Source organism: Macrobrachium nipponense, chromosome 9 (genome assembly GCF_015104395.2).
Source record: "Macrobrachium nipponense isolate FS-2020 chromosome 9, ASM1510439v2, whole genome shotgun sequence".
NCBI lineage: Eukaryota > Metazoa > Arthropoda > Malacostraca > Decapoda > Palaemonidae > Macrobrachium > Macrobrachium nipponense.
Window position 1 is genome coordinate 90,781,199 of NC_061110.1, and position 22,500 is coordinate 90,803,698.

General features: G+C 36.0%; 1 protein-coding gene across 14 annotated transcripts in view; it reads right to left on the reverse strand.

Annotated features, from left to right (window-relative positions):
• The window catches only part of LOC135218380 (octopamine receptor beta-2R-like), a 622,548-nt gene that overhangs the window by 270,134 nt on the left and 329,914 nt on the right, over positions 1-22,500 (reverse strand). For 4 of the 14 annotated variants that reach the window (XM_064254657.1, XM_064254667.1, XM_064254662.1 and 1 more), the window contains exon 1: positions 15,639-16,410. The exons of 4 other annotated variants lie outside the window; for them this stretch is intronic. The gene's annotated coding sequence lies outside the window, so the exon portion shown is untranslated. Of the gene's footprint in view, positions 1-8,002; positions 8,246-13,554; positions 13,577-15,638; positions 16,411-17,485; positions 17,521-22,500 lie in introns of those variants that run through there. 6 more of the 14 variants (XM_064254652.1, XM_064254651.1, XM_064254653.1 and 3 more) reach the window with 6 other exon arrangements.

Genomic DNA, 22,500 nt, shown 5'->3' on the forward strand with positions numbered 1-22,500 from the left:
TTAGGGAGTGTGTTAGTCAATGAACTGCAGTATTACAGTCACCAAGGACTTAGGAAAATAGACCATTTCAATTAATCGATTACGGTTTATGATGTTAAGTGTAATTTTAAAAACGCTGGAGATATCTATTACACGAAAAGTTGACAAATTTGAACTGCCTGTTGCACAAAATGTTTATTTAATATATAAAGGAATTGTGACTGATATTCGAAAAAGATTTACATTTGCAAGACGATCTGGGCTCCTCCTAGTTGCATAAAATCCTAGACAAAAAAAAATGATCTTACAGAATAAAAAGGATGCGAACCTTCAAATAGTCCCCTATTCATGATTTTCATTACGCACCAAACCTTCAGAGTAGATGAAAAAACATCATTCAGGGGGAAACATTGTTCATGATTTTCTGTACGCAACAAACTGTTATAGTAGATGAACAAAAATCATTCAGGAAAACAATAGTTCATCTGAATCTGTTACACGCCAAGAATCGACTTGCATTTACCGAATACATGAACCTTTCAAAAATAAAACATATTAAATTCCTTTTCCTTATACATATAGATCTCTCTCTCTCTCTCTCTCTCTGTCCTCGTCTCTCTCGCTCTCTCTCTCTCTCTCTCTCTCTCTCTCTCTCTGCCCACAAAGTCCTCTTAAGAAGTATTAAGAAATACTCACACTGGCAAATGGTTAGTTAAGGGTATATAGAGGCGTCGCGTCATTTCTAATCTGACCATACCTTCCAGCTGTCATTTTAGGATGTCCCGTATAGCAGCTAACAAGACAAAGCGGGCTCAGCAAGTGCGAGGAACAATTAAGGTATGTTTGATGTCATATCCAAGACAATATTACCTACACGATTCCTCCCCCCGAAATCTTTCATAAAACAGAAACTCTTCACTGAATTGCTATCGCGTGTTGTCGAGGTCTAATAATCTCTATACATCAGAATGAGAAAATAATCTCTCTCTCTTTCTCTCTCTCTCTCTCTCTCTCTCTCTCTCATTAATTGACAAGGTGTCTTTAGGGGATGTATTTTCTTACTTCCATTTCCAAAATAAAATGAAGCAGCCATCGCATCTATTACCGAGTGCTGGGGAGAAAATACTCCATTAGAGCCAAGAGTCGTTTCCTGGTTATAAAGGTTTTAATTAAAATGCTTCAGTTTTTCATTCGTACTTCCTGAATTTGGCACCGATATTTCTTTAATGGTATTGTAATTACACTTTTATAATTTAAAGAACAGACATCTTGGATTTGTTCTCTTCATCGTTAATAATCACTGAAGCTGATGACTGTAACGGTGCTTAGGGCAGATAGTTTATTTTTAACACTGCGTGGTTGTCAGCTTCAAATGTAATTAGGATAATGCACACCACTCTATAAGCACGTACAGAAACAAAGTTACTTGTAAAATATCGTGTAAATGACCTTTTCTTCACTTATTAGTTCTAATTAAGTGTTCACTTGAATCAAAATTGCATCCTCCGGCCGAGGTTAAAATCTCGAAAACCAATTATACCATTTCCTCTCTATACAGAATTTTTTTCATTTTGGAAGAAAGCGTCATTACACAACTCACATCTACCTATGTTTTGAGGTTCTAGTTCCTTCAAACTTGCCTTGAGGAGATCACGCTTTTAAGATAACAAAACAAGTCTGTAAAAGATGACGCGTACAATAATTTCTCTCCCTCGTAATCTTCGTGTAAGCTTCGGTCGGCGTTAATCATCAACGCTAATCATATTTCGTGCGCTTCACTTTGTGACCGAGTTACCTGAGTTAAAGGTCACGTGACAGGACAGTGACCTCGTCCTGACCTGTCTTCTTCTCTCGATCTTCTTCTTCTTCTTCTTCTTCTTCTTCTTATTAGCAGCGAGGCGAGTTTTACCTCCCATTTTTATAGGTTTTAGTCAAATGACTTGCGAATGTTTTCTTTTTCTAACCTGACTTCTTTCACCTTGCTTCCCTCGGTCTGGGCTGACTACCGGCATTTGGCCGCCAGCTCCTTTATCCTTTCCCTTTAAAAATATTGGAAATGGATTTAAAATACGACGAAGGATTTAGCAGCGTATTTACGTAGTGTGGATAAAAGCTTTTCGGTGTATGATTACAAAATACTCACACTGCCATACCACAGAATTCAGAAATCTCCTCTACAATCCAAAACATCGGCTTTGCTTTTGAAAAGCGGTATATGAAAACGACGAACAGTCCTAATATATATACTCTGGGTACACAAAATGAGGTTGGAGAACAGAAAGCAATACAATGGGCATTTTCTTCTTATTTACCTTGATTATCTCCACTTCCCTTACTTCCAAACAGTGCGTGCATATGACTCTCTCAGTAAAACTCCTCGAGAACAACCAGCAGTAACTGCCTAAGGAACACCATATATATATATAATATATATTATATAATAATAATATCTATATATATAATATATATATATTTAGTATAATATATATATATGTATATGTGTATGTATGTATATATATATATTATATATATATATATATATATATGAATATATATACGTGTATATATATATATATATATATATATATATATATATATAGAAAGTATAAAAGGCCCATTAAAACACTCTGGTTTAAAGCTAAGGACAATATTTCGGTGGACTAACTTCCGCCCTTATCAAGATTGATAAAGGTAGAAGTTAGTCCATCGAAATATAGTCCTTGGCTTTGAGCCAGAGTGTTTTAATGGGCCTTTTATATTTGAGACGCATCATGTTTTAACAGAAGAATTTATTATATATATATATATATATATATATATATATATATATATATCTGTATATATACTGTATGGCTATTCAATTTCGTGGAAAGATCAGTTCAAAATCAAGACTAGCTCCCTTATATAAATATGTATGGCTATTTACATTAGGTGGATGTCAACACATAATGCATTCTCTATTTAAGATAAGGACACCATCTAACGTAGCACAAGAATTATATTGGTAGTATTCCATCCTCTCTGACATTTTGCGAATCTGTTTGCTGTCAATAACAGCTCAAAAAAAGAAAAAAGAATCACTGGAGCTCAAGCGACATTAAATGTCAATGATCAGTGAGTGGATTAATTGTGCACTTACCGACGCTATTTAGGCACTCGATAATTATCAAGCAAATAAAATACACCTGATATCGCCAGCGCCTGCTAATGTTAATTTTACCTTTTTGGGGAGTTCTGATGAGTCAAGCGTGAGATTACAAATCTTATCTTTTTGAATTTTATTTTAATCATAATATTCTTGAAACTGTTAAAAAAACCTGTTACTCACTCAACGTGACATTTATCATCAAACACAAACCTCGAATTCATGGTGAATCATTCAAGTTCCATACCATGCACGGCTTAATAAATCGTAAGAAAACAAATTGAAATAACAACAGTAACAGTTCGATATCACGCAGAACTTAATCAAATATATATTAGTAACAAATATTCTCTTTAGAAAAATGTTCAGTTTGATAGACACCTAAAATCAAATTTAATAAATACTTCACATTTATGTAACTCCATGCTTCGCGGAGGTATATGTGGCAGTAAAGCAGTGCCACCTGGTCAAGACTGTCCCAGGAGATGCCAATCGCCGGGGAATCTCGATGCCCTCTTACCCAGGGAGACAGAGAACGGGCGTGACTCCCATAACCACTATCCACTCGAAAAGGTCCGCCCAGCTTTTTTCAAAACCTTGTGTGTGTGTGTGTGTGTGTGTGTGTAGACTACAAACCCAATATAAAAGTCATCCATTTTGAACAAACAAATGGTGTAGAGCATAACTAAGCTTTTAATTCTATTGAAAATTCAGTAAAACCAAACCGAATAAAGAAATACTCATTTACAGACCTCAACTTATCTTCTCGGATTGTAACAATCTAAAACTGATTTATGACAAGAGAAAGTTGTTGACGCGTGCAGATCGTTCTAAAGCCTCCACAGATTAATAAAAGCTTTTGTATCTCCACTGTGACAAGCAAACTAAAAAAAATTCTTTTCGTCACATTCCAGGCTGTCAAAATATCTGAAACAGCTCAGTAACGTTTCAAGTATGATTTACCCAGCTCTGAGTCATTTGAAGTATAATTTATCGAGATGAAACCAAAAATACCTGAAAGAGCTCAGTGCCAATTGAAGTATAATTTATCGATATACAACCAAAAATATCTGAAAGAGCTCAGAGTCATATGAAGTGAGATTTACCGAGACAAAACCAAAATATCCGAAAGAGCTAAGTGTCACTCAAAGAAGAATTAATCGAAATAAAACCAAAGTACCTCTAAAAATGGTCAGACTCACTTAAAGTACGATTAATCGAGATACAAAAAAACACACATTTAAAGTACGATTAATCGAGATACATAAAAACTCAACTCACTTAAAGTACGATTAATCGAGATACACAAAAAAACTCTCATTTAAAGTACGAATAATCGATAAAAAAAAAAAAAAAAAAAAAACATCTAAAGTACGAACAATCGAGATAAAACCAGATAAACGGACATTTTTCGAATAGATGAGAAAGTTGCCAACCCACCTGAAGTTATCCTGAAGCATAATACTATTCAAGGATACCATTCGGATGAGGAGGCACCAGGTCTGGCCGGTAACTTCGTTAGACATTTCGTTAGATTCATGCAGATGTCAACCCGTATTCAAACACGGGGTAGATTTCCATGCCGGAGGACAATGCCCGGTGCTATACAGTTGTTTGCCCGACGGCGACTGTGGATTAATACCATTTCATACGATTGTGGAGTTCGCGCTGTTTGGTACAATTTTAAGAAGACAAGACTTACGCAACACACAAACCACAAACGCACATGGGCGCGCACGCACACACACACAGACGTACACATGTATATATGTTATATATATATATATATATATATATATATATATATATATATATATGTGTGTGTGTGTGTGTGTGTGTGTGTGTGTGTGTGTGTGTGTGTGTAAATGCTTCTCGCATCGTGATCGAAACCAAGTCTCTCAAATGTGTAGATCAGATGGTAGAATCCTTGTCCTTTCATTTGAGACCTGGATTCGATCCCGATGCGAGAGAGAATTTAATTTTTGTGAAAAACTTACCCGTTTTATATATATATATATATATATATATATATATATATATATACTATATATATATATATATATATGGGAATACTGCTCTGTTTTGACTTATTATATCTTTAGAGTTGCTTTTAAATTGTATTTCTTACGGAAAGGAAAGCAAAGGCTAGAGATTCCCACGTAGTTGCGTCGCTCTCAAAATAGAGCATTTCAAGAAGTCCCATCCTTTTTTATCGCATTTTTTTTTTATTAAATAATCATGCAAATTTCAACGACGTCAATTTACATTCAGCGAATCTCCAAGCTAAGTAAGAAGTCTTAATGTCGCTGAATTTTCCGCGATCGTTTATATTCAAGTGCATTTTATAGGGATTTTTGTCACTTATATAAATATAAAAGAAAAAATTGCAAGGGAGAATGATTAACTCTTAAGAAACCAAATGATGGATTTTTTCTTCTATGGGTGTTCCCTCTGGACGAACTATAGCCGAGACACCATGAGACGTATCACTGTTGTGTACAATGACATTCCGAGTGAGAAACAGCAGCAACTCGCTCATACAAAGCATCCTAAGGAGTGAAGCAAGAAGAAGATCTAAATTGTGGGAAAGATGGGAAAATGAGGCCTTTGTCCCCAAAAGGACCTAGTCTCTGTATTGGCAAGATGTCATCTGCAGATTCTGTCATTATTATTATATTTATTGATGATATTTTTACTTGGTGCCGTTGCTAAGTAACCAATTGGTTCCTGGTCACGTAAAAATATCTAATCCTTCGGGCCAGCCCTAGGAGAGCTGTTAATCAGCTCAGTGGTCTGGTAAAACTAAGATATACTTAACTTACTTTTTCATTATTACTGTGATTACTATCAAGTTAAAGTTTTATTACTGTATCCACCAAAGGTCTCTAGCTGAAATTCAAGTTATATAATCTGTGCACTAACCATTATTATTACTGTTATTGCCAGTATTATGATTACTATCTTTTATGCTACCTCTGCTATTTTGTGGATAAGTGCCGATTATTCATTTTTTTATCATGTTGTCTCATGTATTTAGATTGTGTATGTTACTGTCTGTATTATCATTATCATTATTATTATTATTTTTTTTTTGCTCTATCACAGTCCTCCAATCGACTGGGTGGTATTTATAGTGGAGGGGTTCCGGGTTCCATCCTGCCTCCTTAGGAGTCCATCACTTTTCTTACTAGGATCACACTCTTCTGCATGAGTCCTAGAGCTACTTCAGCCTCTAGTTTTTCTAGATTATGGGTACAATTTCCACTGGCATATCCCATATCCTTCTTATTTCTATTTTCAGATCTTGATACTTATCCATTTTTTCCCTCTCTTTCTCTTCAACTCTGGTGTCCCATGGTATTGCGACATCAATGAGTGATACTTTCTTCTTGATTTTGTCAATCAACGTCACGTCTGGTCTATTTGCACGTATCACCCTATCTGTTCTGATACCATAGTCCCAGAGGATCTTTGCCTGATCGTTTTCTATCACTCCCTCAGGTTGGTGCTCGTACCACTTATTACTGCAAGGTAGCTGATGTTTCTCGCACAGGTTCCAGTGGAGGGCTTTTGCCACTGAATCATGCCTCTTTTTGTACTGGTTCTGTGCAAGTGCCGGACATTCGCTTGCTATGTGGTTTATGGTCTCATTTTTCGTATTGCACTTTCTACATATGGGAGAGATGTTATTTCCGTCTATCGTTCTTTGAACATATCTGGTTCTTAGGGCCTGATCTTGTGCCGCTGTTATCATTCCTTCAGTTTCCTTCTTTAGCTCTCCCCTCTGTAGCCATTGCCATGTGTCATCGCTGGCCAGTTCTTTAGTCTGTCTCATGTATTGTCCGTGCATTGGTTTGTTGTGCTGTTCCTCTGTTCTGTTTGCCATTCTCCTGTCTCTGTATATTTCTGGGTCTTCGTCTACTTTTATCAGTCCTTCTTCCCATGCACTCTTGAGCTACTCGTCTTCACTGGTTTTCAGATATTGCCCCAGTGCTCTGTTCTTGATGTTGACGCAGTCCTCTATGCTTAGTAGTCCTCTCCCTCCTTCCTTTCGTGTTATGCATAGTCTGTCCGTATTTGCTCTTGGGTGTAGTGCTTTGTGTATTGTCATATGTTTCATGGTTTTCTGATCTATGCTGCGGAGTTCTGCCTTCGTCCATTCCACTATTCCTGCGCTGTATCTGATTACTGGCACTGCCCATGTGTTTATGGCTTTTATCATATTTCCGGCGTTGAGTTTTGACTTGAGTATCGCCTTGAGTCTCTGCATATATTCTTTCCTGATCGTGTCCTTCATCTTTTGGTGTTTTATATCCCCTCCTTCCATTATTCCCAGGTATTTGTATCCAGTGTCATCTATGTGTTTGATGTTGCTTCCATCTGGTAGCTTTATCCCTTCAGTCCTTGTTAATTTGCCCTTTTGTATGTTACTATTATTATTATTAGTATTATTATTATAATTAATTCACAGGTAAATTATCAATTGTCAATATCTTGTATTAACATATATGTTACCTTACTGTCATAATTACATGTTGCATTGTTATACCTACACTTTGTAGTAATACCCAGCTTACGAACATTGTTCATTAAAGATTTGTAGCATGAACAACAAGATACATTGTTATACCTACAGTAATACCCAGCATACGAACATTGTTCATTAAAGATTTTTGCCATGAACACGAAAGAATAATAATTTAATGACAAATTGTAAAACCACACTCCTAACGACTTCCCCTGCACAGCGATAACTAAATCCTGGGGTGTATCCTTTACGTAAACTGCCCAGGGCCTCTGGTTGATATTATTAAATGAACTATTGCGAAACTCGGACAAATCACATGCCGTGACTAATGAACACTGCTGCATTGTTACCTGATACTCCAGTATCCAGCGTAGTACGGCGTATTGCGTATCATGATGACGGTGTTTCTCTTGCGTCAGCGTCTGTTTGTTTGTAAGCTGTTTTTACGTTGCATGGAACCAGTATGGTTATTCAGCAACGGGACCAACGGCTTGACGTGACTTACGAACCACGTCGAGAGTGAACTTCTATCACCAGAAATACACCTCTCTAACCCCTCAGTGGAATGCCCGAGAACTTGCGTCAGTGTCGACCTGCAAGGGAGCGCGAGACGAGTGAATGGGTCTAGAGTCTCTCTCTCTCTCTCTCTCTCTCTCTCTCTCTCTCTCTCTCTCTCTCTCTCTCTCATTATTTATATAATATTATTTAAAAGGAGGCCTCTATACTTTGGTACTAGGACCAACTCCCAAGCCGTTTTGCGCTGACGGGGGCAGGGTTTCATCACGAGGGAATTCTCACCAATAAAACTCGTATTAAATCTATATAATACCTTGAATAGTATACTACATATAACCCCAATGAAACGAATTAACCGTTGGTGGACGAAATTGAACGAACCAGGATTTTCATGGTACTTAGGTTTCAAATCGGATAGGAATCAATTAGCACGTACTTGAAGGTAACTCTTAAAAATGTCCCTGAATGAATATGTGAGGGCTAACCTAGAAATGGACCGATTTGGGTTACTCAACATTCATTTCTGGTCGGCTCTAATTGCTTCATTCCCGATTTTTAAATGAACGCTCCTCTGCATTTCTGAACATTTTCCTACGACCTCTATATATACAATGTTTCAGAAGAAGAATCATCTGGCAAGAGATGAACAGGGAGGGAGACTGCTTGCTAACTATAGAGTACACACGCGTTAAAACTGGAGTTCTATTTATATTCAACAATATGACGTATAGCAGATACTTTCACAGATCGAATGACAAAACGAATGATCTTGACATAAGAGCGAAATCCTCAGTAATAACAGAAGCTTAAGTATTCCATTTACGTACAATCACCGTAGTCTGTGTATACGACTCAACCATCTTTAAAATTTAATTTGAATTCATCATGCGTTCTTTGATTATTATATATTTAAAAACGCGTATGAGTTTTCCTGTATAATTGTAAAACATGAACTCGCTTAAAGATACGGGCTACCACACACAAATACATAAATACATATACCTAATATATATATATCTATATATATATATATATATATATATATATAATATATATATATGATTACTGATGTCCGAGTTAGATGTAAACGTATATCACTTATAATTCCCTTTGGGGTGAAAGCTACTCCAAAGGTGAAGCGAATTGGATGCAGTGTTGAGTTTTGCGGCTTGATATTTGCAAGTATAAAGAGAGGAGGGTCACACGTGTATTGGTGACAAAACTTCATAATTAGCGGATAAGGTCTGATTTAAATTCTGGGCGATGAACCCCCAGAATTCGACAGGAATTTGTGTAGCACCAGCGGCGTCGAGAACACATTTAATATCATCTCTCCCTGAGATAGGAGGAGTTGAGCCGGCTTACAATCACTGTATCTCCGCCAATAGGCCCAGGTTCAATCCTGGCCAAGGCAGAATTACTTATCATCGAGTGTAATTTCCCTCAGGTCGGTGTCAGTTATTCGCAAGATGAAGTGAATAACGTAATGATATTTGTGGCTTAATACACACACACACACACACACACACACACACACATATATATATATATATATATATATATATATATATATATATATATTAATATATATATATATGTATATATATACACACACACACACTATATATATATATATATATATATATATATATTATATATATATATATATATACACAGCATTAATATTGGACTGCACTCTCTCTCTCTCTCTCTCTCTGTATGTGTAAATATATATACAATGCGTAAATATATATAAATATATACACTGAGAGAGAGAGAGAGAGAGAGAGAGAGAGAGAATGCAATCCAGTACTCTTCTGATTAAGTACTTTAAATCCCTAGGTACTTCCGTGCTTGCTTGTGTGAGCGCGGTTATCTGCTATTTTCGCGATTTTTCAGTTGATGCAATATTGCACAAAGATGCATTTGCACAGCCATTCATTCTTTTATATGAAAATATATTGACAAGGGATTTACTCCTGTGTCTGACACTGGCATCCAGCAACAATCAACAAAAGCCCCCAAAAGAAAGTGAAGCCGGCGTCATGAGACACTTATCGGAATAAAACTGGGCCAAGAACAATTGCGACGTGTTTGGTGAGAGAATACAGCGTTTCTTAGATCGGTCCTGAAGAACCTCAAGTACTTCATATTCTGAATGAGTTATATGAAAGGAGTGAAGAGAACTCCCAAGGAGTAAAGGTTCTACCCTAGCTAAATATTCACGCTCCTTGTAGCTTTATTTATTTCATAATCTGCCTTCTAGAAACCCCACGTCCAATTAAATTTAGTTCTGGTGATAATCATTACTCCTTAGTTTCTGCTTTTATTTTAAAATTTAATCCTGTTACACTTTCACGCTCCTTGTACCTTCGTTTATTTCACATTCTTCTTCTAGAAAAACCACGTCTAATTAAATTTAGTTCTGGTGACAATCATTACTCCTTAATTTTAACTTTCATACTAAAATTTAATCACGCGTCTTCATAAACCTCTGCTTTTCCTCGCAGGAGGTCTTTAACTTGCTCACTGATCCAAAAAAGATTCTATTAGTCACTGTCTCTTTATAAATGGCGAACAGGAATTGGAAACCTGTTCTTGGAAGAGTAACGCAGGAACTGCTTTGTGTAAGATATTAGGTAGCTACACACAGGCAATATCCTAACCCTGAATTCTTCTGTACCTGATGTAGTAGTTATGACAAATAAATATTCATTTTCAAGATATGGATATCCCTTCTGATCTAGTTAAGTCATTTAACATAATTAAAGTTCGGCAATCTCAAATGACTACGACATGTATGTTTTGCGGACTTACGCATGCATTATAGTTACGTAACGGATTAATATATATATATATATATATATATATATATATATATATATATATATATATACACGGAAGAACGACAAATTAGACAAATTAATAAGACATTTAAACCTTGTGCTTTCGCGTGGTAACACTCTCTCTCTCTCTTCTCGCTCTCTCTCTCTCTCGCTCTCTCTCTCTCTCTCTCTCTCTCCTCTATATACTATATATATATATATATATATATATATATATTGATATATTATTTATATAATTGTGGGTAATAGCCATTTACCGCGATTCAGGATAAACAACAATTAATGCCATATTTTAATTTCAAATGCTGAATCGTGGATGAGGCCCAAATGCAAAATACCTTTTCAATATTAACTACAAAAAAAAAAAAAAAAAAAAAAAAAAAAAAAAAAAACAATAAAGAGCTCGCCTATTAATACCTACGAACAGGAATTTGTAATCACATGGACGTGGAAGTCGGGTGATAATTTTTAGACTGCAATTTTCACTCGTTTCAATAGAGAACAATCCTGTTACCAACTATAAAGTTGCTAAAAAGTTCATTCTAATACATTCTGAAGAAACATAAATAACTCGAGTTATAAAAAATACCTATTGTAAGAATAGGAATGTATAAACTTGATCTATACGTTTCAAAAGGAATATTACGTAAATGTATACACATTGAAGAGTGCAGTTTGCCGTTTTTTTTTTTCTTTTTTTCTTTCTTTTAAAGACGTTGTGTACCCACCTGCTTGCACAAAATAATATTTGCTATGCGTGCATTTATGAGGTAATGGTTCCTCTTTTTTCCACCTACTAATGTTTTTCCTACCTTTTTATGTTTCGTTTGTACAAATGCCCTAGTTTATAAAATGCAGATTTCTGATACTGTGTCCCAGTTCTCTTGGTGATGCCCTGATTAAAAGGGCGTGATAGTTCAGGGATTTTACCTTTGCATTATTTTTCCTTGTGATCTGAAGCTCACACGCTCACACACATATTACAAAATACACACGCATATATATATATATATATATATATATATATATATATATATATGTGTGTGTGTGTGTGTGTGTGTGTGTGTGTTTACTTATTTTACATGTAAATATATAATCTGTTTGCATACATATATTAATCATTTCAGCATGCAATACCTAAGAAACCAAATATGAACTAAACCAGGGCTCATAACATCTAGCTAACTGGACGACTTAAAAAAATACATACATACATACATACACATACATACATATATGAGATTTCTCTCGAATCAAATCTGTATCCTATTAGTTAATACTCCTTGAAAATCTCTCTCTCTCTCTCTCTCTCTCTCTCTCTCTCTCTCTCTCTCTCTCTCTCTCTCTCTCTCTCTCTCTCTCTCTCTCTCTCTCTCTCTCTCCATTGTCCATTAAATCCAGCAAGATTTTGTATTCAGCGTCCCTTCATATCATTTTTATCACGTTTGCCAGACCCTTCCTTCTGGCATGATGTCTGAGTTAAGATAATTGCGAGTTAAGATAATTGCCATACAATTACCATCCATAAACGAAATTACTTTTTCCCCCCTCCCATCACCTTCTACAGAGAACACGTAACTAGGTGAGAAGTATAACTCAAACATCTCCGTGCAATTATCTTCAATATACGAAATTACTTTAAAGCCCCCTTCTCATCTTCTACAGAGACAAGTAAATGACAGAATTTGGAGAATATGCTAGCATACAGAACACTACAAAAACTTGTTTCACTTTTAGGAGAGATCGTTACTCGTTAAAACTCTAAACTTTCCTATCTATTTTTTGTTTAAACTGACGAAAAAATTTAATGGATTTTTTTTCTGATAAGCATATAATCGTTACCGAATTCGTTCGTCAATACATTACAATAAATCGCAGGAGGCATATATCAAGAGGTCAGTCGACAGCATAAGAGATCTATGCAGATTATTTCATTGGTGTTTGCGAAAAAAAAACCTCTGTACAAGAATGTGCTGACAATGTTCTTTTCAGGGTAAAGTATTAATTCAACATTAAATAATATTCGCAACATTATTTTTTTGCCAGATGTAGCTAATGTTTTCCCGTGGTAAAACTGCTTGAAATAATTTCTTTTTCTTAAGGTAATTACGTATATAATAACATGTGTACTTACAATTGGAAATCACCTTATTTTTCGATATAATCATATAGTTATACGGATAGAACTATGTACCAACACTTCTATACTTACAGTTACAACAGCTACAGCATAGTACACATAATTTATACAGTATTCTGTCAAAGGAAAATGCACAATTAGTCAAATTTATCTTTTCGAAGAAGAAAGCCACATTCTTCAGTCGTCCCTTTAAACGAGGTTTTTTCGTTTTAAATAAACAAGGACGTGATTGACTGATTCATGACTACTACAACTGGCGTCACAACATCTAGGAAAACGACACAAAAAATTGTCCATAAACTTGGAGATAGAAATAACAGCTTAACAATTGTTTTCTATTTATGAGATAATTTTTTTAATGAGAGACTTTTCATTCTTGAATTATCGGCAAACTACTAACCTTGTGTAGATCCGAACTTTCGACGTAACAACACATGTCAGGGTTCGAGAACACCTGCGCAGAATTAAATACACAACGTATAATTGTAGCGATGGGAATTTTTTTTTTCTTTTTTTCATATAATCCAATGATAACTGTTAGGAAAGTCAAATGGTTGCACATTCACGATTACACAATGAAGGAAAAATGAGTGTGTACAACTGACTACAAAGTATAACTGCAACGACGCCGTTTTTCATATTACAATGATAGTTGTTGTAAACTCCAAACGACTGCACAATCACGTTTACACCATAGAGAAAACAATCACAATCGCGTTTACACAATGAAAAAATGGGTAAAACTGACTTACAAATTATGATTGTAACGACGCGTTATTCTTTTTTATTTAATGACTTACAAATTATGATTGTAACGACGCGTTATTCTTTTTTATTTATATTCCTTCTTTTTTTATCATATATTCCTATAATAACTGTCAGGAACGTCAGACGAATGCACAATCACGATTACGCAAAAAATCACAAAATCACAATCGGCATTCCACAATGAATAAGAAATGAGTAGAACAGGGAATCGTTAGGTCACAGAACGATGCTTGTCATGCGGGGCAAAAGAGACCACTGCCCAAACGGACTCGCGATGGGCATTGCATTCGATGCCCTGTTTAGGGAGGAGCGATTAGGCCTGGCAAGGTCACACAAACACGACACACTCACTCGCTGACAACAAGGACGGGAGTCATCGCCAGCAAAGCGGATTAAACTGAAACAAGGCTTCAGGGAGGGAAGTAATGAAGCTCGAAGGAAGGAAAGACATATTAATGAGCAACTTCAAACGTCGGTAAATGCGCGTTATGTACTACAAGTACAATACGCCTCCGGGAAGCTGATACGCATCGCCAGGATGTAACGCAAATAATATACATATGTATATATAAGTGTGTGGGTGTGTGTATGTATGTGTATATATATTATACATATATATATATATATATATATATATATATAATATATATATATATATATATATATACATATATATCAATTCAAGCTACAATGTCCTTTAATATCTAAATTCACTTTACCTCCCAAATGATATATTTTCATATATGTACCGAAGGGGAATTTTTTAATTGATAATAATTTCGTCCCCCCATGGGATCGAACCACCGTCCAAGTGGACGGGGACGAAATCAGGACAGTCAGTGACGCTATCCAATCAGCCAACAGAGACGCTATAAGTTCATATCGATTCTGACCTTACAAATCACCCTCGACCTGGGTGCTTTCGTAATTAGAATCGATATGAAACCCCCCCCGTCTACCATGTTGGCCAATTCGAGCGTTTGACAGCACGTAGCCTTTTGTTATGAATGGATCCCACGGTTTCGATGTGATAATTTAGTTCAATATATAACATATATATAATATATCACGCTATGTGTATGTATGAGTGAGAGAGAGAGAGAAATAAATGTTTCTACGGTTGCAGTCGTGTTACGACCCATTAACAATCGATGGTCGTAGCCAATAAAATGCTATACTAACAAGGCACCACATTAAATTCGCTATAATCCTTTGTGGGATTTACGAACGATAATAATAATCAATCGCAATTGCTGAAATAATCATCTGCAATCCAAAGGATGTATTGGTCTCTCGCTTGCAATTCGATGATGCCAGGTCAGTTTAATGAGGCCATTCGTGAATTTACTCCTGAAGGTATCACATTGTCTAAACGGATATTAATACACAGAAGCACTGCAACATGCATATCATAAGCATAAGGAAAATGTTTGACTCTTGAAGTTATTGATATTTGTCTATTTATATATTTTTTTATAATCCACAGCCGTAGTCAGGTGGACACCCATGTAAATAAAATCTGTCACACCTTCTTTGGAAATGCACTTGATATGCATATTACTATATTATTTTCGTCTGAGGAAGCAAATAGACTATTAATATATATATATATATATATATATATATATAATATATAATATATATATACATATCAATAATTCAATGTTCCTTCCTCTATACAATGTACTACTTTAAGCCGACAGTAAATGAACTTACCATCAAAGAGCTGCTGCCGCTTCCCAGCACTCGCTGTCTGCATTACTTCCCCACAGGAAGCCAAACCCCGAACGAATCGAGTCTCTCACAGCATCATTTGACAGACATCCGTCATCAGTCCCGTCTCAGAAGACGATACAGATAAGAGTTCATCCCAGGAGGAGGCACCTCTTTAGAAGGAGGGGGCGGAACGTGAGCCAGGTTCTTCTTCCCTCGAAGAATCCATTCACCTGTTGCTTGTGCCAAAGAGACAGGAGGATTTCCCGCTGATGTCTCACATCTGCCCAAATTTTTATTCTCTTTCTGATCAGAGGTTTGGCATCGCACTGACGTTGCTGTTTAAGACGAGGCTCTCAAACGTCAACGATCAAACACAAAAAACACTTGGAGGAGAAGCCGAAGTCAATGGTCATTAATGGACTTATTATACTGATCTGTTCTGGTGTCCTTTTCCACACACAAACACACACATTCACCAACGTCGGGGTGCAATACGCGTATTATAATACACTGTGTTTGTGTGTGCTTGTCCCATTGGCTGTCATGTCGTGTCATGTCATGTCATGTCTGTGTAGGGAACCACAAGGTTACGCATATATATACGCGTCGCAATTGTGCGTGCGAGTGTCTTTGCAAGAAATAAAGGGGTTAATTTGCAATTTTTTGAGAAGAAAAGTTTATCATTGAAAGCTACAGTATTACATACTTGAAGTGAATAACTATTTTTGACTTCTAAAGTTGAATGCGATCGTCTGCCCACTATTCCTGATACAAATGTACTGTGTGTGTGAGAGAGAGAGAGAGAGAGAGAGAGAGAGAGAGAGAGAGAGAGAGAGAGAGAGAGAGAGAGAGAATTTAAAAACCTATTTCATTTTCATGAACAGACTAATAAATAATTAATTTGAATGATAATTCCCTCATATTAAAATCAGCATAAATTTTCCTTTAATCGCGTTTTAACTGCCGCAATAACTTTCAATCATAATTAACTCTGACTGCTTCCAACCTTGTAATGGCGTAACACCAATAATAACCTAATAAACCTCATCCAAAGTAGGCTACCAAAAAATTCATGAAAATTGTATTCTGATTCTTATATTCTCACTCTAACGACGGCAAATCTTTTTTGTTGCTATTACGAACTTACGGTGCGTTTTAGTCCTAATCTGTAATTGATTTCATATATGTTTAAACTGACAGACCTCAAAAACTAAAAGCAATCTGGGATCACGCGATAAATAATGAATTATTCTCAAACGATCATTTGATGTGACTCCGAAACTCGGGGAAGATAATATTTGCTTTTAACTCATAATAGTATTTATTGTTAGCAGCAATCTACTGTTGACAGACATCAGCCATGAAAGTTGCACATCACGTAACCTTTTGGGAGTACAGATAAAATGGACACGGGTAATTTGACACATCCAACACAGCAACACGAGGGACTTCTCTCGCTGCACCACTTTTGTTCAAACTTCTTCTTTTTTGTTTTTTTTTTTTTATTTGGAAACCCAGTGTCTAGATCATGTGTACATTTATGTATACGTATACCAGAAAACACAACAAAGGAGCCAAAGATTACAGTGACATTTAATGAAAACTTATGATTGCATTTGAGGAGGAGGAGGAGGGGAAAATCAGTAATGAAAATAATAATAATATTAATATACAATATAATAATAAATTTTAAGATATGAACATTTAATCTTATGGATAAAAGGGGAGGAGGAGGGGGAGGGAGGTAGGGGATACGCGAGGAATAGAAGAAGGGTCCAGGGTATGGATGGAGGGGTTGCGGGGGCGGGAGGGAGGGAGAGAACAACCCAGCGATGGATGGCACCAACACAACACCGGCAGAGCAGAGCCACTACCTTTCACTGTGGTGGCACAGTTCACACTGGCCTGGGTCGTCTGGCCCACCTATCTCTCTCTCTCTCTCTCTCTCTCTCTCTCTATCTCTCTCTCTCTCGCCTTCAACCGTTGGTGCCATCGCCGCGCGGATGCTTGCTCCCTCAATCTTCCCTCAACCAAACTTCAACCGTCCCCCAACACTCCCTCAAACAACCTTCAACCATCCCCCAACACTCCCTCAAACAACCCTCAACACTCCCTCAAACAACCCTCAACCATCCCTCAACCCTCCGCCAACCCCCGAAACCTCATTAAACCCCTTCTGGCTTCTCATCCAACCCCTTCCTGAAAACACCGCCTGCCCACCCGAAATACCCCGACCGACCGTACGACCTGCAACCTGCAGCCTGCAGCCTGCAACTTACAACTGGCAAAGGCTCTTGTCGAAGGAGTCCTAAACACTGATCACTCTACCAACACCCGCCCCCCCCCCCCTTTAAAAAAAAAAAAAAAAAACTGAACTTTTACAGTATCTGCAGAAAATCGTGACGTGAGATATACATATCAGTATTTAGGTCACTGCAAATTCATTCAAATTAAAACAAGATTATAAGAACACATTAAGTTACGTTAATAGCAATGCTTTTAAATGTAATTAAACTTTCTTAAACTTTATAAAAGTGAAAAAACTTAAGTTTTACCGTATCTGTAGAAAATCACGGCGTGACATATCAAGGCAATTTAAAATTTATCATAAGAATATATTAAGTTATATCACCAAGAACCCTTTTAAAGACATTAAACTTTCCAGAACCAAAAGGCAGGCGTACAAAATTCTCTAAGATGCCTTCAAACTGATCACTTTCTAACATAATGCTAGTCTGATGTTTTTAATATTTTTCAATCTCATTGGAAAAAAAAACAAGCATCGGCTATTTTATTCATACCCGTTCCTATGTTTGTCAGGGATTGGATTATAAAATCATGTGTCCCGTTGAAAAGTCACGAAACCAGTCATAGTTTTATAAAAGTAAATAAAAATCCTGATGAAAATAAGAGATAAATAACCTTATTGGGTTGTTTTTTATATAGTACGGGGTTCCGGGTTGCACCCTGCCTGTACGCTGTTTTCTAGTACCACACTCTTCTGCACGGGTCCTGGAGCAACTTCTGCATCTAGTTTTTCCAGGTTGCTTTTCATGTATCTTGGGATCGTTCCTATGATTATTATTATTATCATATAATTACTGTGAACCCTATCCATATGGAACAAGCCCACCAAAGGGGCAACTGACTTGAAATGTAAGATTCCAAAGAATATGGTGTCCATTAGAAAGAATTCACAGAAGGTAATGGGAAACACAGAAAGAAGAGATCACTCAAAAAAATGAAAAATATATCAACAGATGAATAAATAAACAAATAGAAAAAAAGTAATTTATCAAAATACACGATTTGTGACATTGTATTAATGCATTGCATCTTCCCATGAACTTTGTGATTCCTTTTCACGACAGAAGTGTTTATGAGAAGAATCCAATTCGTCGAATGATTTTGATTCGTTCGAAAGAGAATCGAGGTGAAAGTGAATTATAACACAGAACGAGTAAATGAAAGGGGAAGAGACAACCAAGTAAGAAACATAAAAAGTCTCTCATAAAAGCAGTTTCTATGGGAAGAATCCAATTCGTCGGCGAATTTTGATTCGAGGCGAAATCGGACGCCACCACAAACTAGCAGAATAAGGAGGAAAAGAAAACCAAGCAAGACACACAAAGGTCTCCCTAGTTACGTTTGTGCGTATCTAAGAGACTTCGAGACCTCGACACCGGGAGACAACCGGCGATAATTCCCGTGATTCGTCCGATTAGGAGCTGGGAAGCGATTCGCAATCTCGCTCAAATGGGATGCATTGCTTGTTGCCATGGCGTGCTCTCTGGGGACAAGAATCCCGGAATGTGAATGCAGCTATTTTTTCCCCCCCTTTTTTTTGCCTAACACACTTTTAAAAAACAAAAACGTAAACTTAAAAAAAATAAAACAGCAGTAACGGGAAGATATGGGTTCCTTCATACGAAAAATGTTTACTGATATTTGCTATTTCTTCTTAAGTAGATATAAAATCACAAATTAGTGGTAGGATTCCAGTTTGTCTTTAATCACTCAATATGTTGATTGTATTCCCAAGACTGACTGACTGACTGACTGACTCTATCTCTCTCACTTCCCAAGCCCGTACAAACATATACACGATAAACATTACATACATAGATAAATATAACAGTTAATATACACACACATATATATATATATATGTGTGTGTGTGTGTGTGTGGATATATTGATATATATATCACCACATATAAGCAATGACACTAACTGAATAAAGTGATATAGAGTAGAATGGAAGAAGTAGTAGGGGAAACAGCTACAGGTCTAAGTGGATGCAGGAAATCCTTAATGGCATTACTTAGCGCGTATGCATGCACATAAACACATTCCCAGGCGTTTCTGAAATGTCAGCAGCAGCAGCAGAGTGAATGCTTCTCTAATTAAACCTCTGATTACAAAAACCGTATTCTCGCCAGAGAAAGGGAACTGAGAGTACTTTTAATTACTCAAATTAATTGGGATTAACGAGTTTCATTACAACAGTTCATGGCAATTAATAACAAAATAACAAAAATGAAAAATGTTCTTACCTATTCATATCTTCTTTTTGTAAACCGTTCAATAACTGTAAAATACTGTTCACATTCAGCCACAACTTTCATTGTAAAGAGCTTTATTTTGGTACCTGCTTTAATCAAGTTTAATTTTATTATTATTATTATTATTATTATTATTATTATTTTATTATTATTATTATTATTATTATTAATTATTATTCAGAAAATAATCCACTATTCATATGGAACATGCATACAGGTGTCACCGAGTCGAAATTCAAGCTACTAGAAAATGTTGTGTTCATCTGAAGTAAGTTACAAATAATAACAGGAAACACAGAAGAAGTACTTGGTTATTAGAAAAGAAAAATCGATAAATTACTAAATTAATAAACAGATAAGAATGAAAGATAAATTATTAATAAAATAATAAACAGATGAAAACATAAATATGTAAATTACTTGAATTTTTGAGGTTCGCTACTTGTCTGTATCCTCTTTCAAGAAATTCTCCTTGGCCAATGTTCCTAAGACCTACAAGAACCAGTGTGACATTTGGCCAACGTTCCTCAGACCTAATGTTGCATTCAGCCAATGCTTTTCAGATCAACAAGAACCAGTGAGTCATTTGCGCAATGTTCTTCAGAACTACAAGAACTGGTGGAACATTAAGCCAATGTCCTTCAGACCTACAAAAAACAGTGTTAAATTTTGCCAGTGTTAAATTTTGTCAATGTTCTTCAAACCAACAAAAAACAGTGTTAAATTTAGCCAATGTTCTTCAGACCGACAGAGAACAGTGTAACATTGAGCCAATGTCCTTCAGACCTAAAAAAAACCGGTGTTAAATTTAGCAAATGTCCTTCAGACCTACAAAAACAGTGTAACGTGAAGCCAATGTTCTTCAGACCTACAAAAAACAGTGTAACGTGAAGCCAATGTTCTTCAGACATACAAAAAACAGTGTTAAATTTAGCCAATGTTCTTCAGACCTACAAAACAACAGTGTAACGTTAAGCCAATGTGCTTCAGACCTACAAAAAACAGTGTAACGTTACGTTAAGCCAATGTTCTTCAGACCTACAAAAAACAGTGTTAAATTTAGTTATGTTCTTCAGAGCTACAAGAACCAGAGTGACATTCAGTTAATGTTCTTCAGACATACAATAACCAGAGTGACATTTACTCTGACAGCAACAGCACGTCTGCCGAGCAACCACTTGCCACATTAATATTCTGTGGGATTAACAATCACTGTTTAAAGGTTCTTTGGCTGCTTCGTTTTCTCCACTAACAAACTTCGAAATTCTCATCTCGCCAATACCCGAACGTTACGTAAACTTTGTACTCATTTTTAAGTAGCTTAACAACTTTTTCTTACACCAAGGGTTTCGATTTTACCTCACTCAATAGTACGGACTATTTTCTTCTTGATTACCATACCTTCAAGACAAATTGGACAAGTCAAACCGTTTCGTCTAAAAAATCAAACCGATACAAACGTAAAACGAATATCTATTCCGGGAAAAAAATAAAGCATCACAACTAAATCAAAGGCTAATGCACCTATCTAATAACAGTGAAGTAAGGCAGGAATCGTGAGTATTTAATATCACTGCATGAATTAATCTAATCGCCCTCCCCAAACACGGCTTTATTAAGTCGCCTGGAATACTCCCTCTACCGGTGGCCCTTGTCTGCATTTGGCCGTCGGGTCAGTAATAACAGTAATAACAATAAATCGTAGTCGCCAGTTAATAATCTCTAATAATCTCTACTCTCGCATTTAGTTCCAGTCTCTGCAGCAATCGAGTCGAAATGATGCTGCTAACATCAATGACAATCATTTACATCAGAACAATGCATGATTAACTGTTAGTCAACACATCAATCTTTGTGTGTTCCTCTCAACAATGATTAAGCGTTCAAACAGCCTGTTTTGTTTACAGCATGTGTTAATGACAAAGGTAAATTTTACTCTACACTAAGGTTTCATTACATTTTTGGAGGCCAAGATATTCTACTAAACTGCTGCGTTTAATTTAATGTTTTTATATTTTAAAATAAAAACTGTTAGTGGCTCGTATTATTTATATAATATCAATATATATTATATATATATATTATAAATATATACATATATTATATTTCTATATATACATATAATATATCTATGTATATATATATATATATATATATATATATATATATAGATATATTATAATATATATATATAGATATATATAATATAATATCATAATATATATATATTATATATATATATATATATATATATATATATATATATAGTCATGTGTTCCCCACGTGAGACAGTATTCA